Raw genomic sequence first — 15137 nt, forward strand, 5'->3', positions numbered from 1 at the left:
GATACATATCTGACCAAGTGCAGGCTTTCTGAACTTTTTGAATCATTATGACTTATGCTCAGCAATAACAGACACACACACACACACACACACACACACACACACACACACACACACACACACACACACACACACACACCCCCACACACACACACACACACACACACACTCACATCTTACTAAATCTACTTCAATTGAATTAGTTGACGTAAGTAACAGTTCAACACACACATCATGATTTTATTTACATTATTTTTGCATTCTCCGACAAATATGTCTGTGCTCAATATTGAAGTAATTATGCTCTATTATCTCGACTCGGTTACTTTGGAAGATATTGCTCCCGTTCAAAATCCTAAACATTCCTTCACATTCTTTAACAGCATGGAGTCATACATTGATAGGGTAGGCGATCGTGGCTTTTGCAGAGCTACAATTGAAAAACTCTTATAAAACACAGTTACCATTTTACCGAAGTTTGCAAGAAATGTGTAACTTCACAACACTTATGAAAACTTCATTAAGTGCATTCACGACTCAAACACGACTCCAGAATTGTTTTCAATTACATCGGCAAAACAAAACAAGAAAAAAATCCCCAGCAAGCAAATTAAAACAAACCAAACCAAAACTGACATCGAAAAATGTGTTCACAGTGCAAGGAAAATGTAACTATAACCCGCTTTTTCCGACACTAGTCTGATTGTCTACCCGCACTTAGAAACAGGAAGCATGCATATCCCCTGCACTGGGAGGGGGTGGGGGAGCTTTATTGCTTAGGTGAGCTTTGTAGGAAGCTACCTGTACCCCCCAGTGTAGGATCGGCTTCTAAACACTACTTCTTGGATTTAGTTTTGTCGTGTGTGAAAATGTTTACCAACGAAAGCAAAATAACTGAGCAGTCTATAATTATTTCTTTCAAACAGAGCTCATTCCTTTCAAACTCTCATTGTTTTCAATTATAATTTCGAAATTGTGATCGAAATTCGGCTTTTCGTTCATGCTGCTGCTGATTTCGTGTGTGTATCTGCATGTATCGCATTTACTGAAAAGTTGCTGAGATGTATGAATTCTCATTTACACCCAGTGTGTAAAGAAAACATTGAATACATTGTCATGATTGACCTTTTTCACGACAGACAGATAACTACAGCCTTTACTTGTATGTAGATTGATGTTTGTCCTTTTTATATTCCTTTTAAAATTGATAAATATTTTTAAACCTTTCTCGGAACAGCTTTCGCAATTCATGTCCACCCACAGGCGCCGGACTATTCTGAATAACAGCGACTGCTCAAAGAACAACACCTTAAAAAAAACCATGGCTTTAATTTAAATGTAGCCGCATTAACCCTAAATGTTTGTTATAATACAGTAAAACTATTACATATCTGATTATTCTTGTTCACCTATTTCGTCTCCTCTACCCCCGTGTATTGTATGTGCCTCTTGTTTTATCAGTTATGGACTGGGCAGAGCTGTGGCTTCGGCTCTCAGTGTCAAATTTCCAAACGCCGAGGGAGGTGTTTAACTGACCGTATCAAGCACGCGCGCTTATCGTGCATTCCGAACGCGTGTTCTGGAGTGACTGACAGGGGCTCAAGTTCTCCCTTCCTTAAAAATAAGGGAGTCTGGACTGGACCGCGTCTGAACTGGTAAGGTCATATATTGTACTACGTTGCAAGCCCCTGGAGCAACTTGATTTTTTTATTAGTGCTTTTGTGAACAAGAAACAATTAACAAGTGGCTCTATATCCCATCTCCCCCCCCCCCCCCCTTTTCCCCCGTCGCGATATAACCTTGAATGGTTGAAAACGACGTTAAACACCAACTAAAGAAAGAAAGAACAAGAGAAGCTGTACGGACCTGAAATGGCTCGCTACAGAAGACCTCCAGTATCATCTCCAGAGCTAAAATCCGTATGTAAAAGGCGATTTACAAGAAGAAGTAGAACAAAAGAACAATAACAGTGACAGAGACTGCAAGGGAGAGGGGGGGTGGGGGAGTCAGAGACAGACAGACAAACATACGGATAGAACATAACAGGCAGACGAGCAGGTGCAGAACCTCCCAGGCTATTCGTAACTCTTAAGGGTGGGCCATCATGCTTTCGTTGACAAGATGATTTACCCGCCCCCACCCCCGGAAGTATGGCCCCACCCGCCCTCGCGTTTTCCATATTTCGATATTGTTGTTTGTTTGTTTTTGTTGTCGTTTTGTGATTTGGGGATTTTTTTTAAAGCCATGTTTCACATGCTATCAGAAGCTTGGGTCGTCTTAAAAGAGAGAGAGAGAGAGAGCGAGAGAGAGAGAGAGAGAGAGAGAGAGAGAGAGAGAGAGAGGGGGGGTTGAGAGGGAGGAATAGAGAGAAGGGGGAGGGAGATATAAAGGAGAAAAAAAGGTTCTTAGCCTGCTTTTTGAGGCTTTTTCTCGTGCCCAGGAGTGTCAGTGTATCCCAAGCATAGGTGTACCATTCTCTGAAGTCCCGCTTTTCCGGCAATAATGATTAGTGGTGTTATGGACTTATCGACGATGCTAAAGACACGAGATCAAAGACTCCTGATGAAAGCCGGTTTATCTCTTATCAGGTATTGGTAATAAACACTGTCTTGGAAAATTGCATCCCCGTATAAGTAAGTACGGTACTTTCATCTCACTGATAAGGTGAGCTGTGATGTATAGCGAAGTGATTCTACTCCTGTGCATAAGATAAGACTAAATGCATTTCGTGCACACCGACTTCAAGACTAAATCAAACACATACACGCACGCGTGCGCGCACATATACACTATAACACACACACACACACACACACACACACACACACACACACACACACACACACACACACACACACACATACACACTCGAACGAACGCACATATGCACGCCGGCACACGCTCCGTGCACACACACGCGGCGCGCGCGATCTTCCACACATTTTTATCTGAGATGCGTGATCATGCACACTCGTAAATTAACTTATTTTTTTAGCAGCCTCCTACGTTAAAAAGTTCTTTAATAAAATGTTTATGGCCATCAGTGTGATAAATATCCGCACAGTGAGTTCACCTGTGAGTTTATATTTTATGTTACTGCCGTAACCGACTTTTTGTGACATCTGTCATGATGATTCCGATGAGGAGTTATCGATCTGATGTGGTTTTAGTTTCTAGAGTTTGACAAGTGTATAAAAGCACATTATTGCGTGTTCAACTCAACATTTTCCTACAGTTAATGTCCCCGAAAAAGGGTCTAGATTCCTGTAAGGTCGAAAAGAACACTTGCGATTTTACACATCTCAACGTTTTTCTTCCTGCCATCATCTCACAAGCTGCAGTATAGAGATAAGTGGTCACCCTTCCTTACTCTTTGTCCGTAGTGTATCTTTTTTGTCCACGTTAGAGACTGACAGGTCAACATTCCAGTGAGTGTTTCATTCTGTCAATACTGAAATAAACATTTAAAATTACCTGTCTTGTTTTTAGACATCTCAACAAACTTGGTTGTGGGTGCCTTTCCCTTAGAGCGAAATTTGGTGAGGACCTTTCTCTGCTAAAGTACATAAATGCTCAAAGTGTTTTCAGCTAACTTAATACATTTCTCAATAGATCTTAAACATAATGTGTGCAGAAAAAAAATCAAAAATCTTATTAACACTTGAGAGAACTCGACGTGTGGAAATAAACCTCTTCTCAGAATGTTCTACGAAGTATATGCGACATTGTTTTTGTTGAATTAAAAACTCTCCAAACTGGATCTGCGTATAAAATCATCTCTTGGAAAGTATACATTCCAAACGTGTGTAAGAAACTTTGAAAGAAGCATTCAATGTAAAAACCAACAAATCATGTTCAGCATGTTGGTCAACGGTCAGCTTGCTTCTTGAAATTAAAAGTAGTTTCCTTCTTGTGCAGGCCATGGGGAAAGGGCGGCCGAGTGGTAAAGTGCACTTGCCTCGGAAGCGAGAGGTTGCGAGTTCAACCCTGGGTCGGGGCGTAAGCAATTTTCTTCCCCCTTTCCTAGCCCAGGTGGTGGGTTCAAGTGCTAGTCTTTCGGATGAGACGAAAAACCGAGGTCCCTTCGTGTACACTACATTGGGGTGTGCACGTTAAAGATCCCACGATTGACAAAAGGGTCTTTCCTGGCTAAAAAGGTATAGGCATAGATAAAAAAAAAATTCCACCAAATACCGGTGTGGCGTGGAACAATAGGCCGTGTAAAGTAAATATTCGCCGTAATGGCTTGAGATTTACTGGTCGATGTGAATGCGTGATATATTGTGTAAAAAATTCCATCTCACACGGCAGAAACTAATATTTAAAGCGCTTAGAGAACGTCAAGCGCTATATAAATCTCCCATATCTATATATATATACGACTTGTGTCTGTCTGTGTGTGTGTGTGTGTGTGTGTGTGTGTGTCCGCGATGCACGGCCAAAGTTCTCGGTGGATCTCTTTCAAATTTGGAGACCGTATTCAGCTACACCCCGGACACAACTTCATCGATGAGATATATATTTCAACACGTGCTCTCAGCGCGCAGCGCTGAACCGATTTTGGTTTTTCTCTGGATCCATTCCCAGTAACTCTTCCTTAATATCTTCTCCAGTGTTTTCAGCCGCGTTTATCTCCCTTCCTCCGTGCGGTGCGCCGGCAAAGCCGGCGTACACCCGGCATAGCCGGGTCCCCGGCACAGCCGGGTATTCGACTCGACTTCTTCCCGGCGCAGCCGTACCCGGCGAAGCGGGTATTCATCTAGTAAATCTATATATATATACGACTTGTGTCTGTGTGTGTGTGTGTCCGCGATGCACGCCCAAGGTTCTCGATGGATCTGTTTCAAATTTGGTGGGCATATTCAGGTAGACCCCGGACACAACCTGGTCGATGAGATATTTCAACACGTGCTCTCAGCGCGCAGCGCTGAACCGATTTTGGTTTTTCTCTGGATCCATTCCCAGTAACTCTTCCTTATCTTCTCCAGTGTTTTCAGCGTTTATCTCCCTTCCTTCGTGTGGCGTCAATCCATATTCCCGTTTCTATTTTTAGAAGGTCACTGTCGACAACCCTCAATCCATATTCCCGTTATACTATTTTTAGAAGGTCACTACTCTTCTCCAGTGTTTTGCGCGTTTATCTCCCTTCCTTCGTGCGGTGCGCCGGCAAAGCCGGCGTACACCCGGCAAAGCCGGGTCCCCGGCGCAGCCGGGTATTCGGCTCGACTTCTTCCCGGCGAAGCGGGTATTCATCTAGTAAATTAATACATGTTGTAAATCACTATAGATCCGTCTATGCTTTTATCATGGATAAGAGCATTTTTCCACTTGGACACATACCAAAATGCTACAGACTGCTTTCTGTGCAAAGTGGGACCTTTATTCTTTGCACTGAATAAAACACTTGGGTGTCATCTGCGAATTTTGTTGAACAACAAATACAAAGCAGCAACGTTTTTTGTTATTGGTTGATATCATATCAGTGTGTCCCCGTTGAAGGAAAGTCTTACTGAATAGTACTTAAATGGTTTGCATGATCGTTAAAACGGGAAGGTGTAATGAAAGTATTCTGGGCATGTTCAACATCTGATTGCACGCAGGTGCATGCGCTTTGCAGTAAAGAGACAAACAGAGCATTTAAGTAGAGAGAGGGTGATAGACGAAAGAGAGAAACACACAGAGGAAAAGAGAGAGAAATTAAGAGTGAAAAGCACACACGCACGCACACACGCATCCACGCACACTCACACACACTTCATGCATAACTCTAGCGCACAGAAACATCTGTTTATCTTCTCTTTCTTTATTCACTTTGCATCATAAATATTGAATAATAAACATGCAAAAGTTAGTGGGTAAGAACCATAATTTCCAATATAAAAAAAACCCATAAACTCAGGACTTCAAAATCTCAAGGCTAAAGCAGCAACAATAATATCAACCCATAAATCTGTTCGTTGCTTACAATTTGCTGATATTTTTTCAGTGAACATAAACTGGCAGCTAATTCAAAAGATACAGTCAAACTTCAAGAAGTAATTCCATCTTTATAAGTTAGACATACAAACTGTATTGAAATATCAAAATTGACCAGTTACACATATCCATCCAACCTGTCACTTGTGTATGCTTTTAAAAATTAGAAGCTTAAAAATACCATAAACCTTCCTTTGCAAATACAGTGGAACCCCCCTTTAAAAACTTCCAAAAATCTGAAAAATTCAGGTCTTAATATGTAAGGAGTCTTACATTTAATTTTTGGAGTAAATGTACAGATTTTATGAACAGAAAGTTTGAGAAAACGAAAGAGAAGGAATCTTTCTTTCTTTATTTGGTGTTAAACGTCGTTTTCAACCGTTCAAGGTTATATCGCGACAGGGAAAGGAAGGGGGGGGGGAGGGGGAGGTGGGATAGAGCCACTTGTCAATTGTTTCTTGTTCACAAAAGCACTAATCAAAAAATTCCTCCAGGGGCTTGCAACGTAGTACAATATATTACCTTACTGGAAGAATGCAAGTTTCCAGTACAAAGGACTTAACATTTCTTACATACTGCTTGACTAAAAATCTTTACAAACATTGACTATATTCTATACAAGAAACACTTAACAAGGGTAAAAGGAGAAACAGAATCCGTTAGTCGCCTCTTACGACATGCTGGGGAGCATCGGGTAAATTCTTCCCCCTAACCCGCGGGGGGGTAGAAGAAGGAATCTTAAATTGGGGGTCTTAACAGGGGGGTTCCAATGTAATCAGTGACACCACCACAGGTCTATTCAGGCTTTTACATGGAATGACAGCATGCTTACACTTTGGCACATACTGAACATTAAGCCTGACAATCTCTCTGCTCATGTACATGATCGTTTACACAGGAATTCAGGTATCTTTTACATAAGTGGCAGCTAAATCAAAGACAGCTGAGTTTCGCCAAGATTTCAAGTTCATGAGAATTTTGTGAAGATTCGCTGTCTTTGGCTAAATATAAACACTTTTCAAAGATTAAAATCAGTCCAGCTAGTTATACATATATACATGTACTTCCAAACCTTCACTTGTGTACGATAATTTTTTAAAGATTAAAAGTCACTGTACATTTATATTAACAACGTACTGTTTAACAAAATCATCAGAGCCTTGGAATATGCTATGGGCACAATCAAGGTTTTACAAACACAAAACTGTTTCAAGTTCTTTGTCTAGTCTTAAAAAAACAATCAGCTATAAAATGTGAATGTTGAACATTCACTAAACGACGTCAAGAGCTTGGGTCTCTCTTTTTTAACTGAATTGGAGTTAACCGCAGAAAACCATGATTTTCCATGCAGATAAAGATTAGAAAATGAACAAGGTATGATTACTTGGAATAAAAGTATTCTGCAGCAGTGACCATGAAGTGAAGGAAACTTAATTGTGCTTGGAAAAGGTCCAGAACAAGGGGAAGGGAGGGTGACTGTGTGTTGTGTGTATCGATAGTGGAGGTTCCATTGAAAACAAATAAAAGATATAGCTAGTTTGCGTTTTGCCTGAAACACATTTTTTTCAAAATGTATCGCAATCTACACACATTTTGATATGTGAATAAAAAATAGTATCATTTCATCATGTAAAAGCCTAACCAATTTGTGGCAATTTACAAAATGGTTTACACAGGAGGGAAGGTACTTTTGACACTCCCTGTTATCATAAAACACAAATGAAATTGAACTTACTATATTTTTGCCAAATTACACTTAGCGACGTTATATATGTATTTGATATTCTAATTGAGTAGAAAATGTAGTTCATACTAAGTTCTTCTTCTTCGTTCATGGGTTTGACTCCCACGTTCACTCATGTTTTTAGCACGAGTGGATTTGTACGTGTATGACCGTTTTTACCCTGCCATTCAGGCAGCATACGTCGATTTCGGGGGAATACTAATATTAATACTTTTGTATTGTACCAAAATACAATGAATTTCCCTCTCAGTGTAACACTTCACGCCCTTTCTGATAGACAAAAAGACAAGACAGGTAAGAAGAAGCAGACAGATCTTTCTTTATTTGGTGTTTAACGTCGTTTTCAACCACGAAGGTTATATTGCGACGGGGAAAGGGGGGGAGATGGGATAGAGCCACTTGTTAATTGTTTCTTGTTCACAAAAGCAATAATCAAAAAATTGCTCTAGGGGCTTGCAACGTAGTACAATATATGACCTTACTGGGAGAATGCAAGTTTCCAGTACAAAGGAAGCAGATAGATAATTAAAGAGCAAGACCAGCAAGACCATGTATATGTATACATACTTTTCTTGAAAAAGCAACAGGGAACTTCAATACCCCTTTCAAGTGAAAAGAAAATGATGTGTGACACATGTAATGCATCCTTCAAACAGTTGGAATGTGGAATGTTTAAATCATTTAGCATACCACACACACACACACATATGCATACAGGCAGACTGCAGGCACCTAGGTCCGGTGCACATGCACGTACATGTACTTAATCACACACACACACATTAACTTATAAGGTTCAATGGTAACTTGAAATGGATATTGATAAGCACAAAGGTAAACTAATGTGAAGGCACATGAACATAACAACAAAGGGGACAAAAAGGCAATATTTGTCACTTCACACGTCTTCAGCGAAAAATAAAAATTAGAAAGAGATAAATTAGGTGCCACATCAAATCACATTTTGATAAGCTCTTGAAAATTCACACCCCATCATAACATTTTTCAAGCACTGAGGAATGATACGTACATTACAAACAACAGAGCCATACATTGACGTCTGACAATCTTGTTCACACAGAGTAACCATGAAATGATAAGAAGTCAAAGAAATAGTCCAACTACGTTCACGTATTAAAAATCCTTCCCATGCACGTTCGACAACATGAAAATGCATTGTAATACATAATTTCAATGCTTCATAATACTCCCAGCCAAGCATTTAAAGTTCAAATAAATAACACTCAGATAACAAACACCCTAGAATGATATACCAGCAAAACCCCAACATAAACTTTAAAGTTTAAAACTTTATCATATCACCACAAGCAAACTATGATCAGACAATAGCGTAATTACAGTTAATAAATATATACGATACAATGCCTAAAGAATACACAAATGCCCTATTATTAAAACCTCATTACAAATTTTAAAAATTAAAATTGGAACAAAAACAATTCACTGTAACAATTTCATTAATCTGATGCTTCTACTGTTAACTATTCAACGATTACTTAATTATATGTAAAGTAATTTATTACAAGTCCTTACCAAAAACTGACAAAACTTTGAATCTGAGCAACTTCACTAAAAACACACAAAAATCTCATACAAAATAAACTGGACTAATGGGACATAGCACTTGGCTCATTATTTGACAGATCATTTGTCCTTACCATAGCGGAAGATCATGATCTCTCATACTGACAAACATGGTAATTAGCAGACAGAAAGTTCATTGAAATCCTTCCATTTAAAGTGCATTTTGAACGATAGAATTCAAAGCCTACAAAATCTTTAAACAATAAAAATGAACTTCCATCAACAATTATTTTTTATTACATTAAGCACAAGTCAGCAGATCAAAATATCCTCAATCGCCTCTTCAAGCAAGATAATAAATAAGTTAAATAAAATTAAGTTTACTACAGTAACACCACAAAAATATACAATTATCCTTTGAAATATGATTGACTTTTTGTTTTAGTTGATCTTGCAACTCAAAGCCTAGCGAAAGGTATCTGCAATAATTGCACACACACACACACACACACCCACCCACTATGTCTTTTTTTACATTTAGTCAAGTTTTGACTAAATGTTTTAACATAGAGGGGGGAATCGAGACGAGGGTCGTGGTGTGTGTGTGTGTGTGTGTGTGTGTGTGTGTGTGTGTGTGTGTGTGTGTCTGTGTGTGTGTGTAGAGCGATTCAGACTAAACTACTGGGTCGATCTTTATGAAATTTGACATGAGAGTTCCTGGGTATGATATCCCCGGACGTTTCTTTTCTTTTTTTCAATAAATACCTTTGATGACGTCATATCCGGCTTTTTGTAAAAGTTGAGGCGGCACTGTCACACCCTCATTTTTCAATTAAATTGATTGAAATTTTGGCAAAGCAATCTTCGACGAAGGCCGGGGTTTGGTATTGCATTTCAGCTTGGTGGCTTAAAAACTAATGAGTGAGTTTGGTCATTAAAAATCAGAAACTTCTAATTAAAATCATTTGTTTATTAAACGATCTAAAAACAATTTCATCTTATTTTTCGTCATTTTCTGATTCCAAAAACATATACATATGTTATATTTGGATTAAAAACAATCTCTGAAAATTAAAAATATAAAAATTATGATCAAAATTAAATTTCCGAAATCGATTTAAAAACTATTTCATCTTATTCCTTGTCGGTTCCTGATTCCAAAAACATATAGATATGATATGTTTGGATTAAAAACACGCTCAGAAAGTTAAAACGAAGAGAGGTACAGTAAAGCGTGCCATGAAGCACAGCGCAACCGCTGCCGCGCCAAACAGGCTCGTCACTTTCACTGCCTTTTGCACTAGCGGCGGACTACGTTCAGTTTAATTCTGTGAGTTCCACAGCTTGACTAAATGTAGTAATTTCGCCTTACGCGACTTGTTTCCTTTTCTATCTCTGCCTAGTTAATTAAAAACACTGAAATACTCCTAAAAATTTAAACTGGATTATTTTGAAACAGTAAAAATCACTGAGAGACAATGTTTGCCACCAGAAGTTGTGCAGTAATCACTTGTAAACAAATCATACATTAGCATAACATTCGCAAATACCACTCTGCATCTCTGAGAACTTTGGAATAACTTGAGAAAATCTTGCTTGAAATCTTTACTCTGGATAAATATAATTGATAAGCTTTTCAAAGCAGCAAAAATCTTCTAGTAATTAACAGGCATGAAAACTGAAAAAAAAAAAAAATACTGAAAAAAAAATTCGAAGGCGCGTAGCGCCAAGTTTTGCAGGCGCGTAGCGCCAAGTTTCGCAGGCGCGTAGCGCCAAGTTTCGCAGGCGCAAAGCGCCAAGACTTCTAGGGGGGTCCGGGGGCATGCTCCCCCGGAAATTTTTTTTTTCAAGGGTGCAATTTGGTGCAATCTGGGGCTATCTGAGCCTTAAAATTGGATTCAAACATGGCCCCAAAACTATTTTACTATAACTGTGACTAGGAAAAAAAAAAAAAAAAAAAAAAAAAAAAAAAAAAATTAAAAAAAAAAAAAAAAAAAGGAAAAATACGGAAATTAAAAAAAAATACGGTTTATTTTTTTCAAAAATACGGAAAATACGGAAAATACGGAGAATTTTCATGCCTGAATTAAAGGGACATAACTCAATACAAGTAATGAAGAAACAATGTATCATGGCGATTGACAACTGCAAGCAATGTCATTAAAAGTCAGTGAGCCCAAACACTGCAGTCTAGCTAGCTGTTTACCTACCATTACACAAAATATTTAAATTCAGCAGCTCAGAAAGTGGACATTTCACAAGTAGCATTGAAGTACACACTAATAACTCTCCAAATAAAAATATGACTTCCTGAATTCCAGAATAATCTCAACTGGATCCTAAAATAACATGTCCAAAAATTCCATGCCCCACCAAACGTTGCACCTTCAAGCAAAAAGCAAAACAAGCTAATTTAAGCCAAACCAACAACACTGTAATACATGGAATAACTGGAATATATAGTTAGTGGGCAAAAACAACTGGCAAACCAAACCACACCAAAGCAAGAAGGAATAATCTTTAAAAAAACAAAAAACCCACATCAACAACAAAACACTAAGTAACCCATGCACTTCAAAGAAGGATATCAAGATGCAAATGGCTTAATTAGCACTGAGTCTATTTGATGTCAAGGATTTGTCCTGTTCTTTGGTGGAAGCAGTCAAAAATAAACGAAACTTCTTTGAAATAACCGAAAACTTAATCGTTATCATTTTGGAAAGTCTGCTTTAATGGTGGGAGAAAGGTCACAGACGCCAAAAACTGCCTAACATTTTTGAAAATTGAAAAGCTTTTATGGCCATTTTGGGAAAATTGCTCAAGAAAATAATGTTAGCAACATTATTGGATAGTATTAAAACACAGGCTATTACATGTTTCTTTCTTTCTTTCTTTATTTGGTGTTTAACGTCGTTTTCAACCATTCAAGGTTATATCGCGACGGGGAAAGGGGGGAGATGGGATAGGGGAAAGGGGGGAGATGGGATAGAGCCACTTGTCAATTGTTTCTTGTTCACAAAAGCACTAATCAAAAAATTGCTCCAGGGGCTTGCAACGTAGTACAATATATGACCTTACTGGGAGAATGCAAGTTTCCAGTACAAAGGACTTAACATTTCTTACATACCGCTTGACTAAAATCTTTACAAACATTGACTATATTCTATACAAGAAACACTTAAAGGCATAGAAAGCTGATGAATATACACGCTAATTGCTTTACCCAGAGCTGGAGACAGACTAAATTAAGTTCCCTGCAAAATATTGTGGTCTAGGAGCCCTTAAATGTTGAGATATTTGAATTTTTATTTTGATCTAGATGGTCCTATTTATAGATTTGGCAACACATGTAACGTTGATGCAAGGGAGCTAACACCGCGGCTTTGTTGACATCCTCACTTTTTCAGAGGCTAGAACAAGCTGTAATGCATGTATTATGGTCCGCGCATGGTGACATATCGTCATTATATGGTCTTATGGTGCGTTTGACATCGATTGTGGGCAAACTACACTTTGTAAACACGGGAGTGCGTTAGTATGCCTTTAACAAGGGTAAAAGGAGAAACAGAACCGTTAGTCGCCTCTTACGACATGCTGGGTAGCATCGGGTAAATTCTTTCTCGTCCCAACCAATATGGGACTCCCCCTAACCCGCGGGGGGATATTACCTGTTTCCTTGTGTATCAATTGAACATTGGATTTCTCTTCTTTGAGCCATGTGACGTCAGAGGCCGACTAAAAAACATATGAAGGCTGCTTGGCCGCAAGACTACAAAAGAGAGCATGCATGTTTGTGTGCGTTCAATCATAAAAAAATCAGAGGAATTCTAACTAAAATGGATCGATACGAAAATTGTATTTGTATTGTATTGTATTTTTGACTAAAATATGACATACAAATTTGACACTGATCTTGACAGTCATGCATTTAGCGTGGTCTCGTTAAACTGGCTGTCTGGATCTGTGTAAAATGACATGTTTTGGTCAAAAACACAAATAACATATTATCTGCCTTTTTTGTTCCGTTGCAGGTCTATAAATTATCTAAAATAGTTGTGATTGGTACTGCATGTAAGTGAATCTTACAGTATCCCGAATAACAATTACAGAACATCAAAAATATTGCAAGTATAATAATGAACTATTAAAGACCTACTTAATACTCCCATTTATCAAACCATGATGTTCCTTGCAATGTTTTAGACTGAACAAACTGTGACAAGCGATGCAATGGGACGAATAAAACAGCATCAGAGAAAATGCTCCTTATGAGAGATAAAAGTTCTGAAGGATAAAAACTTTCAGCAGCAAAACATGTGTGATGTGGTCAATACATTTTCAAAGCAGTGTGGTTAAATTCTTCCAGGTAAGTACAAACAACAAAAAATGTCTTAATTTCATGTGTATAGGCAAAAATCTGGTTCAGATCATATTGAGAACAGGTTCAATTCAATTCCAGTCATTCTAAACAGTTGAACATACACAGGGGTAGAGTCATATTAGTTCTGATATACTCAGCCGCCAGAAGATCCACAATATTTTACATTCGCAAGCTAAGATGCATATTCAATTCAAACTCTTAAATACAAAACAGTCATTTAAATATTTTAAAATTTGACAAGAATACATAGTACTACCAGTACCAGAAATACAATAACAGAGATATTTCACTCAATCAATCCTACAAGTGAATGCCTAACAATTCTCAGAATGGGAAAAGTAAATCAAAAGCAGACAAGCAAGCATAGAAGCAACCTTACGAACACTTTTCACAGAAAAGCACACACACCATGCAACAAGCTCAGATACATATTCAGCTAAATCAGAATACAATTTATGCTGAAAACCTGAGAGACAAGTTTGACATTTCATCACATAAGCTACTCTCACTCTGACAAATATGGGCAGTGTCTAAAGCTTCTATACAAAGCAAACAAAATAAAGAAAGAAAGAACAAAACTTTAAGCTATACAAGAAATCTACCACACACACACACACACACACACACACACACACACACACACACACACACACACACACACCTTCAAAAGTCTAGTAAGCATATGTTTATACATGTACAGTAACCTGAATAACATAAAAAAAATAATCATTCCAAAGTAAAGTATACATTTTTATTCAAGGAGGTAACATAAATATTTAATTACTGTTATACACAGAATATGATTTGTATGCAAAACAAGAGGCGAAGCCATCAAGGCTCACGTAAGAAATCGACAAACAGTAACACACACACACACACACACACACACACACACAGAAAGAGCATCTAGGTGAAACTGTGCAAGAAAGCGAGACACTAGATCTAGATCTGTCTGTCTGCATGTAGCCTACTTACAGGGACACGACTGCCAACTAGTCTCGGCCCGCTCAAAATAATAATGACCGAGACTTTCAGTACTTCCTTCGCGTGACTCTAACCCTCTTACCTCATAATGTGACGTCAATGTAATGTGACGTCTTCAAATGTTAGAGTTTCTACCACAGACATACACACGCACGCACGCACATACGCACGCACGCACAGACAGACAAAGTTACGATCGCATAGGCTACACTTACGTGAGCCAAAAAAGGAGCATCTTCAGACAAATCAGGCGATCCCAAAACGTATAAATAAAAGAAATTGCAAAACTGCATGTTGTAAAATAATTCCTCTACACCAACCTCAGTTAACATCTTTGTCATGAAACTGCTTAAATGCTTTTGTACTCTGTGGAGGCAAGACAAAGTAAAATCAATATGTATACTAAATATGAAAAAATCCCACCTGGTACATGCCGGTACTGTTCAATACCATAAAAAAGAAAAAGAATATCAATTCAACACTTCCACTTTTTACCGTTGCTGCTAC

This window comes from Littorina saxatilis, linkage group LG3, assembly GCF_037325665.1.
Source record: "Littorina saxatilis isolate snail1 linkage group LG3, US_GU_Lsax_2.0, whole genome shotgun sequence".
NCBI classification, from domain to species: Eukaryota; Metazoa; Mollusca; class Gastropoda; order Littorinimorpha; family Littorinidae; genus Littorina; species Littorina saxatilis.